At 34.1% G+C, this 21,080-nt stretch overlaps 1 long non-coding RNA gene across 1 annotated transcript in view; it reads right to left on the reverse strand.

The window, feature by feature from the left end:
* Window positions 1–2,453: 2,453 nt before the first annotated feature.
* LOC118184014 (uncharacterized) overlaps window positions 2,454–21,080 on the reverse strand; it is a 52,738-nt gene continuing 34,111 nt past the window's right edge. Inside the window, exon 2 of the long non-coding RNA XR_004757337.2 lies at window positions 2,454–2,798. This is a non-coding gene — a long non-coding RNA (uncharacterized LOC118184014). The remainder of the gene's footprint in view (window positions 2,799–21,080) is intronic.

Raw genomic sequence — 21,080 nt, forward strand, 5'->3', positions numbered from 1 at the left:
AGGCATTCTCAAGTCAATTTTTTTTTAATATGTTAAGAGTGGTCCCCCCAAATTATAGCACTGTAACCTATTTTCTCCCTTCTTCTGCGCATCATTGGGTTGTAAGAGGATAGCACTTCCGGTTGGTAGTCGGGAGGTCTAGGGTTCGAATTCAAGTGAGGGAACTGCCCATTTTTCCCGTCTCCTACACCGATTAACCTAATGACTCTATAGCATGATGAAAAGGAATACGGAAGCAGCATGAAAATATATAATAATTTCGAATACTACCGTGGCTAAAACTTAACAATATTTTATCATGCCAAAAATTCTTCCAAATATTGCATGATTTATCATAATAAAATTATCTAATTATGTACAGTAAGTACAACAAAGAGTTCGTTTAAAAATAACATGCATTTCTAATAGCGTTTGGTTACGTTTCATTATATACCGTTAAGACATTAATAGACGTGCAGAATAAAAAATTCATATTAAATATTATTATATAACAATTAGCATGTGTAAAAAGAAACAGCAACATAAAATATAAAGTTAGGTCCCTCTTCTTCAAGAGAACTACACACACTGGTCAATGAATTAAAAAACCAAGATCAATATCTTATTGGACCACCTTTTGCACGGATAACTACTCAGATTCGTTTGAGCATCGAATCTACACGCTTCTGGAGTGCATTTACGTCCAGAGTACGCCATGCATTGGCTATGCAGCGTTTTAGATCTCGTAAATAGAATGGAAGATGAAAGTGCTCTCGGTGCGTCTTTCCACCGTATCCCACACATTTTCTATGGGGTTAAGATGGAGGTTTCTATAGGGCGGGCTATGCGGTGGCCAGGAAAGGGGCTAGAAGTCAGACTGATGTTCAGAGAACCAATTTTGAACACTCCTGGCAGATGTATAGTTACATTATCGTCCGTGAAGTATCCGTCGCCATTCGGGTAAAAATGCAACTTTGCAGGGTGCACTTGACTTGCCAGTATATCTAAGTATCTCATGGTTGTTGTTTACCTCGAAGAACACCAGCCAGCAGAGCATGTCCTATATCATGATACTCCCACCAGACTCTTAGACAGTGCGAATAATTCAAGATCAATTCAGGCTTTGTAGGGTTCTCGGCACATTCGACGTCTTCCATTCATCCGACCACATTCCTCGTTTTTTTATCCTCAGGTGTCCAGTGTCTTCTTTCCCGACATCCCCGCAAACGAATTTTTGCATGTCGGTCAGAAATGAGTGGTTTTCTCGCAGGCGCCCGACTATCCTCTGCAATTCTCTGCGCATGGTTCGAACTGAAATCTGTTGGATTGACGATCTGTGCCAGTTGAAGGACAGCAGAGTCCCTGTTCTGCAGTGTGCTCGAACCACCGAACCCAAAACTGTGCTGGAACCACAGTTAAGTCGTCTAGAGAAGGACTGAGGATTCTGATTCCAGCTTTTGAAAACCTTTGATATGATTGCTTTTGAGAACCTAATGAAATTTGCTGTCTTCGAAATCGAGGCTTCTGTTGAACGGGTAGCAACAATAAGCCCTTTTGCAAATGGTGAAAGATCTTTTTTTTCTCCCATTTTACTTCATTCATCATGAAAAGTACTCTTACGCCTTACTTATACTAGCATTCCAACCACGTGCAAACCACGTCATTAAAAAAAAAAAAAAAAAAAAAAAAAAAAACCCACAATCTGAAAGCTTTCAGATTTCATATTACGCCCCAATAAGGGGCGTTTTTTTAACGCTTTGTGTGTTATTTTTATTTATTAAATTTCATCCCTTAGACCATAAAATTCAATCCGAAAGCAATATCGCAAAATATTTAGAGAATATCTTTAGAATTCCCGATACACAGTCTCACGCGCTGGATTTAAAAATGTTTTTTCTCGCACAATGGTGCCATTGCTAGCTTTGAAATCGTTGAGTTCCTTAATTAAACTCATAAATGTTTTACAAAATGTGAAACAGGTAATAAGCCAAATTCCAGATTTAGGCTTCCAGATGCTCATATCCGATTGGAGATATACGTTATTCAAAATTGGATTCCTTTATATACTATGGCTCCATATATTTAATGGCTCTAGGTACCGTGGTTTTATCACAATGCAAGAAACGTGCATACATTTATGCAGATTCTTCATTATTTAATTTATTTAAATATAATATAGGGCGATAATATTGGGTGGCTACAATTTGAAAAGAGAACCGACATTTATAGTGAATCGACGCAAAATGTCAAAACGCGATTAATAGTCCTTCTGGAAAAATTATCCCTTCGGGTTAAATATTACGTACTTTATCCCTAGCGCGTATTCAAATGAAAATCTGAAAGGTTTCTAAGTGGCCAGTGTGTGTATTAGATTGGGACGGCTTTTATCAATTCTTTGAATTCGTGTTTTTTGCTCCTTAAAGAAGAAGGACCTGTATCAGACGCCATAAAAAGAGATAGTGATTTATACAAAATCTACCCAAACGTAAGTTTATTTTTCTCTTATTTACACAAATTTCATAGTTCATGGAAGTTACATTTCCAATATATTTCATTCATTGCTCATGTAAAATATTTTTACAATTTCTTAACAGTCATTAATTAAATTACAGCCATAACCAAGTTTATTTTATTCAGTAGCAGTTCTAAAATCTTATTTTACAGTTATTCAGTTCTCTTCACTTCTGTATCATAGAAAAAAGGTTCCTCCTCTGCTATGTCTTTTCTTAAAAAATATACTTGAAGTCTAAGAATTTCTAAGCAATTCTCCAGGTATTGCTGCATCAGTCTGCAGAGTTTCGTTGTTCTTCTGTTCTTACCTATAATAAAAAGTGAAAATTATGTAATAGAATTAGGAAAATAAAGTGCATCTAAGAGAATAAAATCATGTAAGAAATCTGAGAGCTTGCAGTATTTATATTAAGCCTAAAGGGTAGTTTTTTTTCACTTACATACACGTACATGTTTCGACAGCATTTAGGCATTTAAGTATTAAAAATGATATATTTTCGGAATTTCCAATAGACAGTCTTGTGCGCTGGAGATAATTTGTTTTCTATACAGTGTTGCCATTACTTGCTTTGAAATCGTTGAGTTTGTTACCCAAAAACTCGTTAAAGTTTTACAAAATACGAAATAGATAATAAAACAAATTTCATATTCCAAGTTGCGGGCTTCCAGGTGCCCATATTCAGGTGGAGGACTACGTTATTCAAATATGGATGCCTCTAGGCCCCATTGTTTTTTCACAGTGCGAGAAACATGCATACATTCACGCAGATTCTTCATTATATAATTTCTTTAAATATAATATAGGGCATAGCATTAAGGGGCAACAATTTGAAAAGTGATTGAACGCTTTTAGTGACTCAAGGAAAATTCGTTGTCAAGAATATTAGCCCTTCTGTGCTAATAATAGTGCAAATATAAGAAAATATTATTTCTGCAAATGTAAACGCATTTATTTTATTTATCTAGCACATTTATTTAAGGTTCTTAAACGTAGCTACAACTGCGTGAAAAATTATTCTGACCTCTGCAGAACCGTATATTGCAAAGGATTTCTCTTATTTAAGGCATTACTGACCAAAATAAGCAAATCGTGTATCGCGAAGAATGTAACCTTCAAACGTAACACCCGACAGCAATACGGAAACTTATTCGAGAAAACAATTCTAAATAAGGCTGCTTTTCGAATAAAAATAATACTTCAGATTATTGCGGTGGCATGGAAAAAATATTAAAATTATTTTTTGTTACAGGCTCACAATATATATCATAGAAAGTTTCCTACACGTATTTTGTTCAATCATGCCAATATCAATTAATGGATCAACTTGAAATTTTGCGCACATTTAAGAAATGATACATCAGTTACATTTAAGAAATGATGCATCAGTTAAGCATCTCGAATTTTAGTCTTATTCCCGAAGGATGTCCAGAAAACTGCCAAAGCAATGTTGCCAGAAAGTTCATAAATTTTTAATCATAAAAACAAATACCGCGTTCATTACAGAGAAATTCTAATCTTAATAAGCAATAGAACTATCACTTCAGCAACAATCAGTTTTATTTTAATAATATAAGGCAAGTGCGACATTTTGATTTATTCGTTGATTTAGCTCCTAAACAATTGTGAGAAATCTCAGAGTTATTAAAAAACAGAAAGGATGCATAAAGTTTTTAAATACCGCATTCATTACGGAGAAATTCTGATGTCAACAAGCAATAGAAATAGCACTTAAACAACAATTTTATTTAGGTAATAAAATGCAAAACAGACATTTTGATTTAGCCACTAAACAACTGTGAGAAATAATAGAGTAATTAAAAACCAGAAAGGATGCATAAGTTTTTTAAATCATTAATGAATGGCATTTGCAAAAAAATTCTAAAAAGTTATGTTTATTTGCATTTTGTTTTTGGCGCTATATCATTGACGGTGCTACCGCAGCTATCGACAGAACTACTTATACAAAGGGCGTTAAAAGCAACTTACGCTTGTAGAGACATTAGATATTTTTTAAGCAGGAAAGATGAAACATGAGCAACGCCTTCACCGGAAATCGAACCACGGGGCTCTGGAATACGCGCCCAGCGTGCAGACCACTACACCACAAAGGCACGTTAAGAAGTCGGGAGAAATATTTTTTACGCTTTTGGAAAGAACTAGAATACCAACCAAGAAATGAATCAAAACAATAAGTACTATAGGTAAAAATACGTATTTTTTACATATAATATTTATTATAGAAGCTTTGGAATTTTCTGTGATAGCATCGTGTTTTGAATATCATGCAAGATAAGTGATATTTGATACGGTTTACTGCGGTCGAGACTGCAAGGACGTCAATGAGCGTTGAAGCATTGCTGAGTACGTTAACGAATTCGGCCTTTAAACTGGAATAATGGCATGGGGACGTGTTTCATATACTTTGTGTTTGAAGTAGCCCGAAAGATATCGGTAGAACTATATCAGGAAAGAGGGCTGGCCAATTTATGTCTCCATAACTCAATACTTAATGACGCAAGAGGGAAACTTCGTCGAGCAAAACATCGTGAGAGAAAAAAAAAAAAAAAAAGCAAAGAGAAAGTATTGCAGTTAAAAAATACGGAGATATAAAACATCATCGTAGAAAATAAAGCATTTAAAAAAACTTCACAGTTTCAAAATATCATTGCACGAAATATCGGTGCACATAAAATCATCGAATCGGGATATATTGCAGATGATCTGATAGTTAATTAAATTAATTTAGTATCGATAACCTCATGCAGTTACTCATCTTCCTTTTTCTACTTTTTTCACTCTATTTCTCATTAAAAAATATTAACGCAACTTTTTTAAAAACATTAATTAACAATTTTTAAAAAACATTAATTAAAACATTAATTAAACATTAAATAATGGGTTTTAATAGTTAACTGAGTAAGTTTAAAATTCTACTAATTTCTAAACACTTTCATATTTTGAATACTCGAAAATCCTTCTTGCCTTTTTCAGTAAAAATTTAACAGTTCGCTCAAATTATGAAATATAGAGGTAAAAATATTCCTCATTTCTTCTTACGTTCACAAATCTTTATGAGAAAACTTATATAAAACTTTTAAATTTTTTTACTCTTCTCTCAATAGTAACTCACATATTTGCCCAAATTTTACCCAGTGGACTGTATTATATACTATTTTTATTCACATTTAAATCATGATAAACCATGCTCAGTTTTTACACCCAGATTACATGGTTAGAACACTAACGGAAGCTTGAATACATGGCCAGATGGCTGTAATCTCGCAAGCATATGCAATATAGATATCATTACAGAGCATGCGCCAACAACAACCAATACGGAGCATGCGCAAACAAATGTCTAAAAACGCATGTCTGCTATTTAGTTTGCTAAGATATTTTACAAAACGATGTTTTAAAACTGCGAAACTTTGAACTGCTCAGTTTTCTATCACGACTTTGAGAACTGCGATCTTTACTCCTTGCTTTCCTTTCTCCCACGATTCTATTTATGACGACGTTGTCTTCTTGCTTTCTTTACTCTCACGATACTCTTTACTATGATGTTTTTCAATGCATTAATTTCTCTGCGACGTTTTTGGTCCGCGATGTTTTCTTCCGAAAAATGGTCATGAAGATTCGAGCTGTGGAGGTTGTTGACGCCTCCCCTTGAAATCATCACTGGTGATGGCCAGTGAGATTTCAAGAGGATTCGTTACTATGAGAACCAAAAGTAAAGTTTTGAGCACAATGAGCTTCATCGTAACCAAACTAATTACTTCGCATACCTGATTTTCAAGTGAATATGGCAAAATTATATCATATTCCACACCACAGAAATTCCATACCATACTGTGTCTTTAAGTAATGTCGACTTTACATTTGCCTTTTGGGACTGTGAAGAGGACGTTAATACAGGCCTGTTAATTCTCTGGAGTTTAATACTGGTACTTATGCTCATCACTATTGATAATTCTACAACAGGAATGAGGTGTTTCATGTATTACATATCAAATAAACTTCTGACTATGATGTTCGTTGCTACGCAAACATGTACTGCACAGATAAGATCCCATAAAAAGGGTCCAGAAACGAATCTTTGAAAACAGCCTTTTTCCAGACTGTATTTTCGTAATATTACCAAGAGCAAGTTCTACAGTGCGAGTATGCAAAAATCCTGGATCAGGTGGAAAATGTTCCTAGGTACATTAGGAGTTTCAACAAATTTCCGATTGCTGGCCACCAAGCATTATCAAAAGCCCCTTTTATATCCAGAAACTTTAAAATCGTGACTTAATTTTTACGTTTTCATTTTTTTACTGTATGATTCAAGCGCAGAAGTGCAAATTTAGCTCAACGCTGAGGCGTAAAGCCATGCTGAGCTTCATCCAAAATATTTTTGCTGCTTGTACAAATATTTCGAGACATTTACTCAAGCATGGCAGAAGGCTGACACATCTGATATTTTCAATAATAAGCAATTTAACTTCAGTAATTTTCACAATTCTAGCTTTCTTCCAAACCGTTGGATCAGTATTTCTAATCTAGGCAGGCATTAAATAATTTATATAAGATAGTGGACAAACACTATGAAGATTTCGAATCATTTCATTTGTGATTCTGTCCAGTTCAGGAGTTTTCATAATTTTAAACTCATAATGACATCATCAACTTCAGCTACGGAAAAAGAAAAGTCATCATCTGCATCATAAGAAGAAGGTCATCTCAGAGTGGAAAGTTTTATGAAATTCTTCATCGTGAAGGAAGCTGTGAAAAGGAAATGTCCGTTGTAAATGGTGTCTATTGAAGCCTCAAAAGATTAAGTAACTTTCCTTGACGACATTTCAATTCCTAAATTTCAAGACTGTCATCGGTTTCTAATCTACTTCCTGATAAGCTATTGAGTTCATATTTTGAATGCGCCTGAATAACGAAATCGATAATTAAATAGCACTGATAAAGATATAAGCCATTTTTATTTATAAATTTATCAAAGCTGCTCTCACCTTTATTATTGGTGATATAAATGTATGAAGAAACGAAATTGCTCACAATTTGTTGAATTATGAAATCTCTCAAACTGATTTAAAAAGTCTGATGTGGACACCACATGATTTTCTTGCACGACCTATTAAATTATTTACATTTTTCACTGCATATTTCCTCAAATTTCATTAGAGATATATTTCTCAGTCAATAAATTCAGTTCTCACTTCGCGAAAAGGCAAAAATGCATAAAAACACAAAAACCTTCATTAAAAATACAGAAAAACATAAAAGACCAAACACAGTTTTTCTGGGGAGGCAATAAAAATTAATTTATACGCAAAAACAAGCTATTCAGCCAGCGGACAGGAAGACAGAATTTCGGTGCACAAACCTGAAAGCTTGCTTTTCGTCCTACTCGGCAAAAAGACGCTGAAGTTGGTGCACAAACAGATTTCATTCACTATTCTACTGCGAGTTCCAAATGTAAACAAATGGAGGCTTCGTTAGGTTTTGTTCCATTTAAACAACTTTTAAATTGTTGATAATTCTACAACTATTGCATGAAGATTAAATTAAGTCATAAAAACTTTAACTGGAACATAAGAACAACATAATTCAAGATTCAAGTATTTTTAAAGCAAAATATGCACAATTTATCAACATATAAGAATAAAAGAACTGAGCTCACTCATATGGGTAACAGAGTGTATATATATGTATATATGTTCTTGGTCTTGCCGCCTGCAGTCAAAAACGGAGGTAGGTGCACAGCTACATGTTATTAGCTGTTCTGTATACAAAATTTCAACGTTCTGAGGCTATTCGTTTTTGAGTTATACGAGATATATGTATATGTATGTACGTACGTACGTGCAGATGTCACCAAAAAAATTCTTCTGAATCCATTTTAAATCAATTTTACAATTCGTTTTTGGAAAACAAATCCTTTATTGTCTCCGTACATACAGATGTCGCGCAAAAACATCGTTCAAATGGATTCGAGAGGGTTCAAAATGGCTATTTTCGTTGAAATATGATACCCGAAATTTTTCGCGATTGCGATATTTTCTTTACGTCGTACAAGAAGTAAAAACAGTGCAGTAATTTGCTTCTACAATCAAAATCAACAATATGTTGTTTAAATATTAAAGGAGTTGTAAAAAAAGGCCTCATTTTTTCATCAAAATTTACTGCATAAATAAACTGGTGTGCAAAACTTAAGCAACAATGTAAACATTTAGCAGATAGCCATGAAATTGCAGAAAAGGAGGTCTGGAGATCAGTACAATGAACACGTGACTCAATAGAAACGTCATGCGTCTGCAAATATCAGGAACGAAACGTCAGAGGCGACGTGAGCGTACACAAAACGCGTGATGTCGGCGCCCGCAGCTCAACAGTAGAGTAAAAGGAAGGACGGAGACGCAATTCAACATATTCGCTCCAAGTGCCAGTGAGTCAGTTCGTGAAATATGGCTAGAAGAATTCACCTGGACGACTTCACACGTGGAAGAATGATCGAAAAGCTGGAGGAGGGGCGTACTGTCACCAGTGTAAGCTGCAGAATTCGGAATCAACAAAAGTGTCGTTTCGCGCGCTTGGAAAGCGTTCCAAACCACAGGTACAGCTGTTAGAAAGGTTGGTGGTGGCCGCCCGAGGACGACAACTGTAGGGGATGACTGATATATCGTCTTGCAGGCGAAAAGAGGCCGACAGCAGTCAGCAAGCGCCATTGCTCAGCAACTCTGTACAGCAACGAACGGGGCGACAAGTGTCGCGGTTTACTGTAGCCAGATGCCTTCATAAAGGGGGCCTATAAGCCCGCCGTCCTGAACGCTGCCTCCCGTTGAAAGTTGGCTACCGACGCCACTGTTTACAGTGGTGCAGAGAGCACAAAAACTGGACAACTGATCAATGGAGTCGTATCCTCTTTACGGATGAGAGTCGGTTCAGTACCAGGAGCGATTCTCAACGCGTTTTGATTTGGAGAGAAGTCGGGACCCAGTTTTATCCCAGTAACATCAAGGAAAGACACCGTAACGGTGGTCCTGAAGTTCTTGTCTGCGGAGGCATTATGCTGAACGAGCGAACTGAGCTCCGCGTTTTCGACAGAGGGTCTGAAACCGGGGATCGCTATTGTGAGGAGGTACTCCTTCCCCATGTGCGTCTGTTCCGAGGTGCCATTGGCCCAGACTTAAATTTTATGGATGACAATGCACGGCCACATCGGACTCTTGCTGTTGAGGAGCTACTGGAAAGTGAAGATATCACTCGAATGGATTGGTCAGTGTACTCCCCAGATTTAAATCCCATCGAACATGTGTAGGATGCTTTGGGGAGACGCATTGCAGCACGCTTACATCCTCCGGAGAACACCCAACAACTCAAACAGATGCTAATTGAAGAATGGGCACTCGTACCGCAAGAAATGTTGCACCAGATGGTTCTGAGTATGCGGAGACGGTGCGAAGCAACCATTGCAGTGAGGAGAGGGCATATCCCATATTAAGGAACATCTGCTTGTTGTTCTTCCTCTTGGATAGACAATCTGGAGTACGATACTATGCGTTCAATAAAGCTTGTTTTTGTTTGATTCCCTACCGTATGCATTGTATTCCTTTTTCAGCTCCGATGCTTTCGTCATCCTTTACGTACATAATACTCTCCTTCATTTTGCATTTCATGTCTCTCAGTTGATTTCTCGTGGAGTTATGGGAAAAAAAAAAAAAAAAAAAAAAAAAAACCTGCTGTTGCTTAAGTTTTGCACACCAGTGTATATCGTCCTTTAGGCATACAATACATCGCCACTTGTGCTAGTAACCCAGAGTTCAGTACTTCTTATTTGTACTAAAAATAATTCTAAATTATGTGTTGTTCGTTTTGGTACATTTTTATTTCCTAACTATGTCCAATAAGAAGAAGAGAACATATTTTTCAATCAATTCTGTAGATCATAAGGATATAAAGTCAACGCAGATGCTCGTATCTTAACTAAGATTGAAATTGTCAAAACTTATTAAGATAATTCTAAGATATCACCACGGAATTTTATTGAAATGTAGGTACAAATCAAACAAAAATTAGCAAGTTTTTGGAAATGAGTACAAACTGCAATTTTTTAAGCCATTCCCATTTACAAGTTCTCGATTTTACGAACTTTTTAAGTCTTTAGAATTTCCTAAAGTCAAGAATCCAATTACGGGAATCCTGGCTGTTCACAAGTAGACTTTCCCTGGCACTTTCCAGAAAATTAAAGCATCAGCATGAAAAATGAGCAGAACGTAAGTCAATTCTTGGAAGTTAACCCATGTTCTGCCATGCATAAAGAAGGAAAAGTGCAGTGTAAAAATTTTTACTTCAAAACTTTCGATGACTCAAAACAACGTATTATAGAAGAATTAAGATAAAACCAGTTTAGGAAATCAGATTCTGAATGTGAATTAGTTTATGATATTCACTAAGAGGCACGCAGTCACCAGGTCAGGTTATAACTTTGATCTTCAAGTGTCGTACTAATAAAAGTACATTACTTAACCTAATTGAATTATCCATTTAAGGCTTTAGAATTGTGATGAATTATATCTCGTAAGGATGCATGTGAGTAGTAATTTGAATCTTGAATTTCGATTAATTCGAGATGTTGTTTCAAGAGTGACATTCTATGTCAGGGAAGTGAAATCAGTTTACAAATGTCAGTGGTACTTGTCACGTGCGCAATTTCTGTGATGTTAATTGGTAGAGCGATGGATGCTTAAGATGACATATTTTGCTGAATTTTAAAATAAATAAGAGACTATTTACAAATCCTATGAATAGGATTGATTTCTAACAATCTCAGTAAACGTAGAAAAATAACATAATGATGATACTGATATATGATGATTAAGGAAAAATAAAACTTGAATAAATAGGTGTGGCCGCTGATCGACCAATACAATTGCAGAAAAATAAGGTAATTTCTTGAGTAAATAGAGCATATACTTCAATAAAAGTTCAAGGTTCAAAGTTCAATATGAATTGAAGTACAGCAAAATCTTGAGTAAATACTGAATAATAAAATAATAAACAATGAAGATGAATATATACATATGTTACCAACGAACGTTATGGTGAATTGTCCTTGATCTTTAGTACGGTTGTTCGATTATGCAGTCATAATTGCCCATATTTTTGATAAGATTGGAGGGATGATTTTCAATTTTGTTATAGAATTTATAAACTGTTTTCAGTATTTCTTCATCAATAGTATTTGTTTTCATGACTTTGTGCAGGACTTCGTTTCTTAGGAACCACGGTGCACCCAGCATGGTTCTGATGATTTTGTTTTGCACAGTTGTAACGGTTTTCTGTTCGTACGTGCAGCTGCCGCCCAAACAGGCGAACCGTAAAGCACGACTGGTCTTATTAATTGCAGATAGATAATTCTTTTTGTATTTATGCTTAGCTTCGAATGACTATTGATGATTGAGCAAACACTCATAAATGCTTGCATAGCTTTGGTTTTGGTAGCTTGAAGATGATTTTTAAAATTTAGTTTGGAGTCAAGGTGAATTCCAAGATATTTGACAGTGTTATCTCTATTGACGGGTTGATTATTAATGTACAGATGATCAAAGACCGGTCTTCTATTTGTACGTTTAAATATGATATTATTATTACTTTTCTGTGAATTAATTTTAATTTTCCGTTTTTTGAGCCAATATTGAATATTATTGACAGCATTTTGGAGTTCATGTTGAGCATGGGCAGGATTAATGGAAATAGAAAAAATGGCAGTATCATCAGCATATTGGGCTAACTCAGTGCCTGTATAATTAGGGAAATTATTCATATACTATATTATATACAGATAAGGAGCCAAATTTCTTCTCTGAGGGACGCCAGCATTAATTTTTCTTTTGGTGGAGTAGTCTGTGTTGATTCTGACTTAAAAGTGTTTCCATTTCGCGAATTTGAAGTTTTAGCTTTAGCAAGATGGAAAATATTGCTACTTAAGGAAAATATTTGCAGCAAGCCTCGAGTAAAAGCGATTTAGTAAAATAAATGAACACATATAAGAGCATATTTTTACTTCCTTCTACGAAATAAAGAAGTATTGCAATCGCGGAATCGCGAATAATTTCGAGTACCATATTTCAGCGAATTTCATTTGCACGATGTTTTAGCATAATATCCTTGCAAACAGAAAAAAAAGATTTTTTTTTTTTTTTTTTTTTTTTTTTTTTTGTCCAAAGGGATTTGAATCCCGAAGGACTATTAGTTTCGTTTTGGCATTTTGCGTCGGACTCATAAATGTCGGTTCACTTTTCAAACTGTTGCCACAAAATGTTAGAGTCCTGCATTATATTTGAAGAAATTAAATAATGAAAAATCTGCATAAATGTATGTATATTTCTCGTATTGTGATAAAACAACGGTACATAGAGTCATCGAATTTTGAATAACGTAATCCTCCAACGAATATGAGCATGTGGAAGACCAAATTTGAAATTTGAAATTTGTTTTATGATCGATTTCCTATTTTTTAAAACTTTGACGAAATTTTGATTAACAAACTCAAGGATTTCAAAGCGAGCAATGGCAACGTTGTGCAGAAAAAAGATTTTTATCTCCAGCGCGTGAGTCTCTGTATCGGAAATTCTAAAGATATGCTCGTTTTAAAACTATTTTGCGATATTGCTGTTGCACTGGATCTTATGGTTTAAGTGCGAGGAACATGATATTTAATAAAGAAAGGTAACACACAAAATGTTAAAAAACGCCCCTTTGGACGTAATTTAAAATCTGAAACATTTCAGATTTTTTTTTTTTTTTTTTTTTTTTTTTCAAAACGGATTGTAAAAGGAATTTAAAATGGATTCAGAAGAAATTTTTTCGTGACGTCTGTGCGTACGTACATATGTATGTATCTCGCATATTTCAAAAACAGCTAACCTCAGAACGCTGAAATTTTTTATATGAGACTGCTGTATATGTAGTTGTGCACCTCCCTTTTTTACTGTAATCGGTAGCATAAAACATATATATATATATACATATACCCACTCTCTTACCCTGGTGAGCTCAGTTGTTTTTAATCTTATATACTAGTAAATTGTAAATTTTTTGCTTTCAAAGTGATTGAATTATGTTGTCCTTATTCTCCGGTTAAGGTTTTTATGCCTTTAGTTAATGTGCCCTCAATAGTTGTAGAATTATCAGCAATTTATTTTTATTATTTTTAATTTGATTAAGTGAAACTAAGCCTAACGAAGCTGGCATTTGTTTGCATTTAAAATTCTTGGGAGCATAGTGAATTAAGTCAGTTTGTGTACCAACTTCGGTGTCTTTTTGCAAATGGAACCAAATGTAAACTTTTAGTTTAGTGCAACGGAAAATCTATCTTCCTACGCGCTGGCCGAATTGCTTGTTTTTGCTTAGAAACTCTATTTTTATCACAAAAATTGCTTTTTTATTTTAAACTGTATTTGGTGTTTTAAGTTTTTCCGTATTTTACGATTTTTAATGATGATGTTTTGGTGTTTTTATGTATTTTTGCCTTGCAGCGAAATGAGAACTGAATTAATTGAATGAAAAACACTATATCTGTAATGAAATTCGAAGAAATAAATTTAAACTTGCAGCAAAAAGTATGTATAATTTAATAATCTGTAAAAGGAAGTCATGTAGTGTCCACATCAGATATTTTCCCTTTCCTTTCGCGCTGCTATTTTGAACAGTTTAGTTAAAATATGTGATTTAATGCTCGAGACTTCTAATTTCTGGAGTATTAATGAATTCTTGAGCTAGTAGGCATATCGCAATTCCTTAACTTAAAACTGCTTCGATTGTTAAATTGAAATTTGCATGCCAATATCAGATTATAATTTATTTTCAGCCTTATGATATTTACTTTTTTTAAGTTTTTAAATACTTTTTAATTTTTAGAACTTCAATGATAAATTTTATGGTACTAGATTTTAATTTTAATTGTTTATTGAATTTTTAATTATTTATTCAATTTTCCTAGAGGTAAATTTTTTATTCTGTTGTGAATAATTAAATTATGTGTGTGCATCTTCAATCAGTAGCTTTTTAGAAATGTAGTCTTACGATAAATTACGTTTAAGAAATCTTTAAAAATTCAGTTAAATATAAAATGGTTCTTTATTGTGAGATGTTTCTATACTCGTTAATTTACCGTAAACAAGCGATTTTTATTTAATCTCATATTTAATTCTACGCAGTTCTGTTAGAAGGAAATTATTTGCTTATTGTTCTGTGAAGTCTGAATGTATACATGAAATGTTTGATGGCGCGGAACAACACAATGAGCAGAAAGCTTATCTTGTAGAAAAATCCTTGAAAGCTAAAAATTTAAAAGAACTTTATCTGCGTAATTGCAATGTGCAGCGGAAGGTAAAATGAGAGTAATGTCTGTTTTGTTTTCTTACATTTCGCAGAGAAAGCTGTGTGAAAAATGATAAAATATTAAATAATTCTGATGTTAATAACTTCTCTAATAATTGACTCCAACTCATCGACTGGCAATGGCCAAGGGCCATCATCCAACCGAAGTATTCGTAAACCGAAACAATGTTTACCACAGGTAGTAATGTAAAATTGATTAATTCGTTCCTAAATCACAGATTATTGCTTATTTAAACTTTACAACAGTACTTCGTGCAAAAATTTACAACCCAGCAACGATGAAATCACATTAAAAAAAAATCTGAAAGCCTTCAGATTACTCCCAAAAGCATACCGAGGCCCAAAGGGTCGTTTTTTTAACGTTTTGTGTGTTACCTTTATTCATTAAATATCATACTCTTCGCACTTTAACCATAAAATTCAGTTCTACAGCAATATCGCAAAATAATTTTAAAATGAGCATATCTTAAAATTTCTCTTCTTCTCTATCTTTAGAATTTCTTAGAACACAGTCACGCGCGATGGAGATAAAAATGTCGCCCCCCCCCGTACAGTGTTGCCATTGCTCGCTTCGACATCGTAGAATTTGTTAATCCAAAGTTCATTAGAATGTTACAAAATATGAAATCGATAATGATATAAATTCCAAAATAGGGCTTCCAGATGCCCATATTCGGAGGAGGATTACTCAATTCAAAATTTGATGGCTCCAGGTACCAAGACGTTTTTTTCACAATGTGAGAAACATACATAAATTCATTTATATTTTTCATTATTTATTTCTTTAAATATAGTATAGGGCGATAATATTTGGTGCCAACGACTGAAAAGTGAAACGCATATTTATAGTGAACCGAAGCCAAATACTCTTTCGAGACTGATATCCCTTCTGGACTAACACCTTTTGGGCAAATAAAATAAATGAAAACTTAATACAGCTTTACTATCCCTGTAGGAAGGAGAATGTACGAAGCATAAGGCATAAGTAATAAATGACGAAAAGACCTTATTGTTTGAACTAAAATTTCCTTTCCTAAAAATATCAGAAAGCTGCTTTTAGAGGTGTCTTTTCACCTTATTGTTTTTTGCTCTAAAGCAGCACTCAACGCTGCTTGAGACTCACCGAGTCTCTGCTGTTTCAAATGTGATATTTTGTTGCCTAAATTTTAAAATACTTCTAAAGTGAGGCGTGGTAGTTTTACATGATAGTGAGACATACTAGTGACTGTTACTATATTATACAGATACACTGCTTGAAACCATGCACCTTATTCTATTCTGCACAAACTTTGCAAATCAGAGAACTGTAGCCATTTTTCTTTCTTCCTGTTCTTCTGAAGACATTTCTTCTCCAACGGCTTTATATTTTCCTGCTTTTGAAGTTGTTATTCTTTCCATGGAGCTCATTTTTATAGTCTTCCGGTAACTTCTCCATGTCTTCATTGTTAACGTCCTAGTCCATAGTTTTTTCTAGAAACACATAACTAAAACACAAAAAAAGAACCGAAGTGTCAAGGCTCAGAGTTGCAATCCAGTCTGGTTGTAATTTTACAGGCCGAAATAATTTTTACAGGCTCCGTAAGTCTCTTGCTTTACTAATGAAAGTTAAGCAATGCGAATTGTTTTAATGATTTTTCCAGAAAGCCTCATTAAACAGGAGATTTTGTATATCATGTCTTCAGAAATTGGTTTATCAAACATAAATTTAGAATTTCCGTTTATTAGTACAAAGGAGCTTTGACCCTGAGGGACTATCGTTTTCGTTTTGCAATTTTGCGTCGAATCACCCTGAATGTCCGTTTAACTTTTCAAACTGTTGCCACCAAATATTATCGCCTTCTATTATATTTGAAGAAATTAAATAATGAACAATCTGCATAAATGTATGTATGTTTCTCGCATTGTAATAAAACAACGGTACCTAGAGCTATCCAATTTTGAATGACGTAATCCTACTGCGAATATGGGCATGTGGAAGCCCAAATTTGAAATTTGGTATTTGTTTTATGATCGATTTCCTATTTTGTATAACTTTAACGAATTTTTCATTAACAAATCAAGGGTTTCAAAGCGAGCAATGGCAACGCTGCGCAGAAAAAACATTTTTATCTCCAGCGCGAGAGATTGTGCATCGGAAATTCTAAAGATATGCTCAGTTTAAAATTGTTTTAGGATAGGATATTGCTTTTGAAATGAAATTTATGGTTTAAGAGAGAAGAATAAGATATTTAATAAATAAAGGTAACACACAAAATGTTTTTAAAAAAACGCCTCTTTATATGTAATTTAAAATCTGAAACCTTTCTAATTTTTTAAAATATTTTTTAATTAAAATTTTAGAAAAAAGTATTTTGTAAAATTACATAGGTAGTGTGGTAATGGAAGATTAGTCCTATAACCTTAATAGATGGGAAGTGAGTTATTGCTGTGTCTAAAAGATTACGACAAACACTTCCGAAGATTTTAAGCAACCTTTTATTGAATTGAACATCTAACAAGATAAGACACGGCTCTTGCTACAAATAATCACTGCTTGTGATAATGCAAATTAAATAAGAACAGCACAGGACAGGAATAAATATACGAAACACTAGAACTTTATAGTGGTACTGGTACTGTCCCGTAATGCTACTGAACCTAGTGAAGCATCCTACAGAAACAAAGCCATTTGTCCTTATAAATAACGAAATTTCTCACAATTTGTTGAACTATGAAATACCTCTAACGTCAGTGTCTCAAGCTGATTTAAAAAAAAAAAAAAAAAAATCTGTTGTGGCCGCCACATGACTTCTTTCTACGGCCATTTAAATTATACACCTTTTTACCACATTACATGAATAAACTTACTATTAGACTTTGCTCTACGATTCAAAGACATGGACAGAAATATATTACTTTCTTCGCTATATGTCTTGAAAATTTTAAAATTCACCGAACCGTATATTTTGCATTCATTTGTAACATTCATTTTGAGTGTTTTACAGTACTTTTTGAATATATCATCTCCCCTCCAAGCAGAAAAATCTCATTCTTGCTCTGATCCAGGTGATTTTCTGAAATGAATAGCCATGCATAACGTGCATACGAGCCAGTTTCCCTTCCAATGTCCTCCACGAAAGCCTCCTTTCCCTTAGGCAAATAGCCCTAGTGTGCTCTGTGATAATCGACTAAACCAAGCCAAACGAATTGAAATGAATAGGGGAAGCGAGTTTTCTTTCTTTTGTTCCATGCTCATAGTATTTACACACTTAAAGTCAAATTCTTAAAAATTGATAACACTAACATTTCTAAGGAGAATTATAGAGTGACATGTAGAACTTATGACTCCAGTAAATACTATTGACACCTAATTGTGTGCATTTCCTCCGAAATTTAAAGAGCAGTGATTATCTTATGTACACATTTTAAATGCTTATAATTTCTTTAAGGATTAGAATGTTTGGTTAAGATTTTTTGTCCAAGTATAAACGGAAGTCTTAAATATGGGAAAAAGAGTCCCTCTAGACCAGCTGTTTGAGTGAGGCAAATACTTCACTCAGACACGAGATCGCATGGAGGAAATCACCCTATATACGGTCAGGTCGTAAATTTACCATCCCTTTTTTCAGGGGGAGAGCTGACGAGGAGGGGATAATCTTGCTCGGGGTCCTGAGAAAATGTGGGGGGCCATTTAAACATCTAACTTCTCTTCATTCAGTTTTATACAGAGGAAAATACAAATTGAATTTTTCTAATGAATGCAATTTTGTACAATGAAAATTTATTGTTGAACGATAAACTGTAAGGCAAATAACATCTTTTTTTAAAGCCATAGGAGAAAGACAGATATTTGTTACATGAATGAATTTGTAGTAAATATTGAGTTTTTCATTTCGAATGCTATGTTACATGTATGCGAAATATCTAAAAAAATACTCTTAATTCAAATGGCCTTCAACCTTTTCCAGTCTAAAGACTGTTTTTCAATTACATTGTGGTCGCTGCTTTATGGTTAATTTTCTAATGACATATAAACAATATTTTTTTATTTGAGACTTATGAATAAAATAACACAAACTACACTGCAAAAAATTCTTCAGAATGAAGTTAAATAATACCTAAAAATACATTATTGGTGCACTTTTGGGTTTTATATGTAGAATTTAATATGGAATCCTTAAATTATATATATCTATGTATATAGGTATAAAACGGAACAAAATATAGAACAAGGTATAAAATATCAAAGAAAAATATCTTTATTATACAATGTTCATTACCATACGTATGTTTACGTAATATCAATATAAATGGTTAGTTAGGTTTCGTAAATATATAATTTATTTTTATATTTTGTATTTTTTGTATTATACATATCTGAAGTTTAATTTTACTTGTTCTCCTTCTGGGTTACGACTTTAAGTGAGAAAGAATTGTTAGGGCCTTTATAGGGATTACATTATATACAATCAGTTAAGATCCGACTTTTCCTTTCTTTTAATAATTATATATATTTAAATAATACTTTATAAGTATACATAAAATATAGCAGTTTTTTAAGCTACTTATTTATATATCTATTGTTTGGTCTGGTTTGTTTGATTATAGCAAAGCATTCGACGGCTTTTTGCCTTAGGGTAAGGGTGCCTCGCGGAGAACTTTCTAAGCAAAACTGACTCTTACGCACGTTACACGCAGGGAAAACCACCAAAACGCCAATACAGCCATACCGTTCACAGGGATTCGAACCCCGGATCGACCTGCCAGAGTTCAACGACTTTGCCGCTCAGCCGCTAGTGAGCCACATACACACATCCACACATATACTACATTAAATTATATTTACATGTTGTTTATAAAGTATAATCGAGTGCAATTTAATCATAAAGAGAATCTCAGTGCTAGTTCCATTTCCAAGCCGTTTATGTACCTTATTTTTTATGCTTTGAATTATATTTAGAGAATTATTTCACCTGGTTATAGCTGAAAATGCAGTTTTTTTATTGAATACTTTAAGCGTAAGAAGAGAATTATGTCCCTCCCTAATTATTATTGAAGCATTTCAATTTTTTTAAAAAAAGGGCACATTAATACGGATCACTGAATTAAGGTGCTCGATACAGGACAGATTAATCAGCTACTAAATTTTGATTTTCATTGAGTAAAAATGAATTCATCTGCATTCTATAAGAAAGCGAATATTCAAAAAATGTTTTTTCTATTCTCGCAGTCATAATATTTTTCTTAAATATTCAGCTAATTCATATTCAAATATTCCAATCCATTACAATTAGTAATAAATCGATACAGTAAATAAATAATTAAAATCAATTAAATAGAATTTTAATTGATTTTAATTGCCATTTTCCCTCTGATAAACCCCTCTTTAGAGTTCAATAGCAGTCGATCAGCTTTTGTTGGGGGTTCATTTTTCTTTATGGTATGCTTACGTTATATATGTATGTATTATGCATTGCTCATACTCGCCAATTGCAACTTTTAATATGTTTTGGAAAAAAAATCAGTAGGGGAATCCAGAAAAGTATTCTTAGTGACGCTAGAACTATTATTACTAGGCAATGTCATGCCACAGTGTTTTTTAAAAAAAAATCCCATTGTTTAAAGGTAGATTCTATGCTCATATCCTAGTCTAAACTTAAAAGCTGCGAGTCAAAATTAAGGGCGTTGCTCTTAGGAAGCCTTAATTAGAAGTAGTTATAGGAAATGTTAATGAATACGTATTATCTTATGGATTAAATACTTGCTCCCTATTTGATCACGTTGTAGAGTTCCTCACTTTGGAATTCTAAGTTAATGTTAGAAGTGAAGAATCTAAGAACTGATAAGCGAATAATCGCTTGAGTTCGGTGACAAGAAACAACAAGATAGAAGGGTAACTAACCCTTTATTATTTCAATAAGATTTAACAAAACTCCGTCTGGGAGTGTACAAGCAAAGCCCGCACTTGGACTTGAACTTAAAAGACTAAGAATTAAACTAAAATTAAGATTAACTGAAGAAGTATAGCCGAAGCTATCAAGGTTCAGATCGAGTTGGCCCCTTAACTTATTTGACTACGAAGCTTAGCAAGGGCCTGAGTACGGCCGAGCGTAATAACAGCTTTGAGAGAGAGTGGCCAAAAAAGGCAGACGCACGTAAATCAGAAACTCTGATTCTCTCTGACTCAGTAGTTTAGGACCAACCCTGTGGAACT

This window comes from Stegodyphus dumicola, chromosome 2 (genome assembly GCF_044657685.1).
Source record: "Stegodyphus dumicola isolate Sdum_Otavi_A_Nest chromosome 2, ASM4465768v1".
NCBI classification, from domain to species: Eukaryota; Metazoa; Arthropoda; class Arachnida; order Araneae; family Eresidae; genus Stegodyphus; species Stegodyphus dumicola.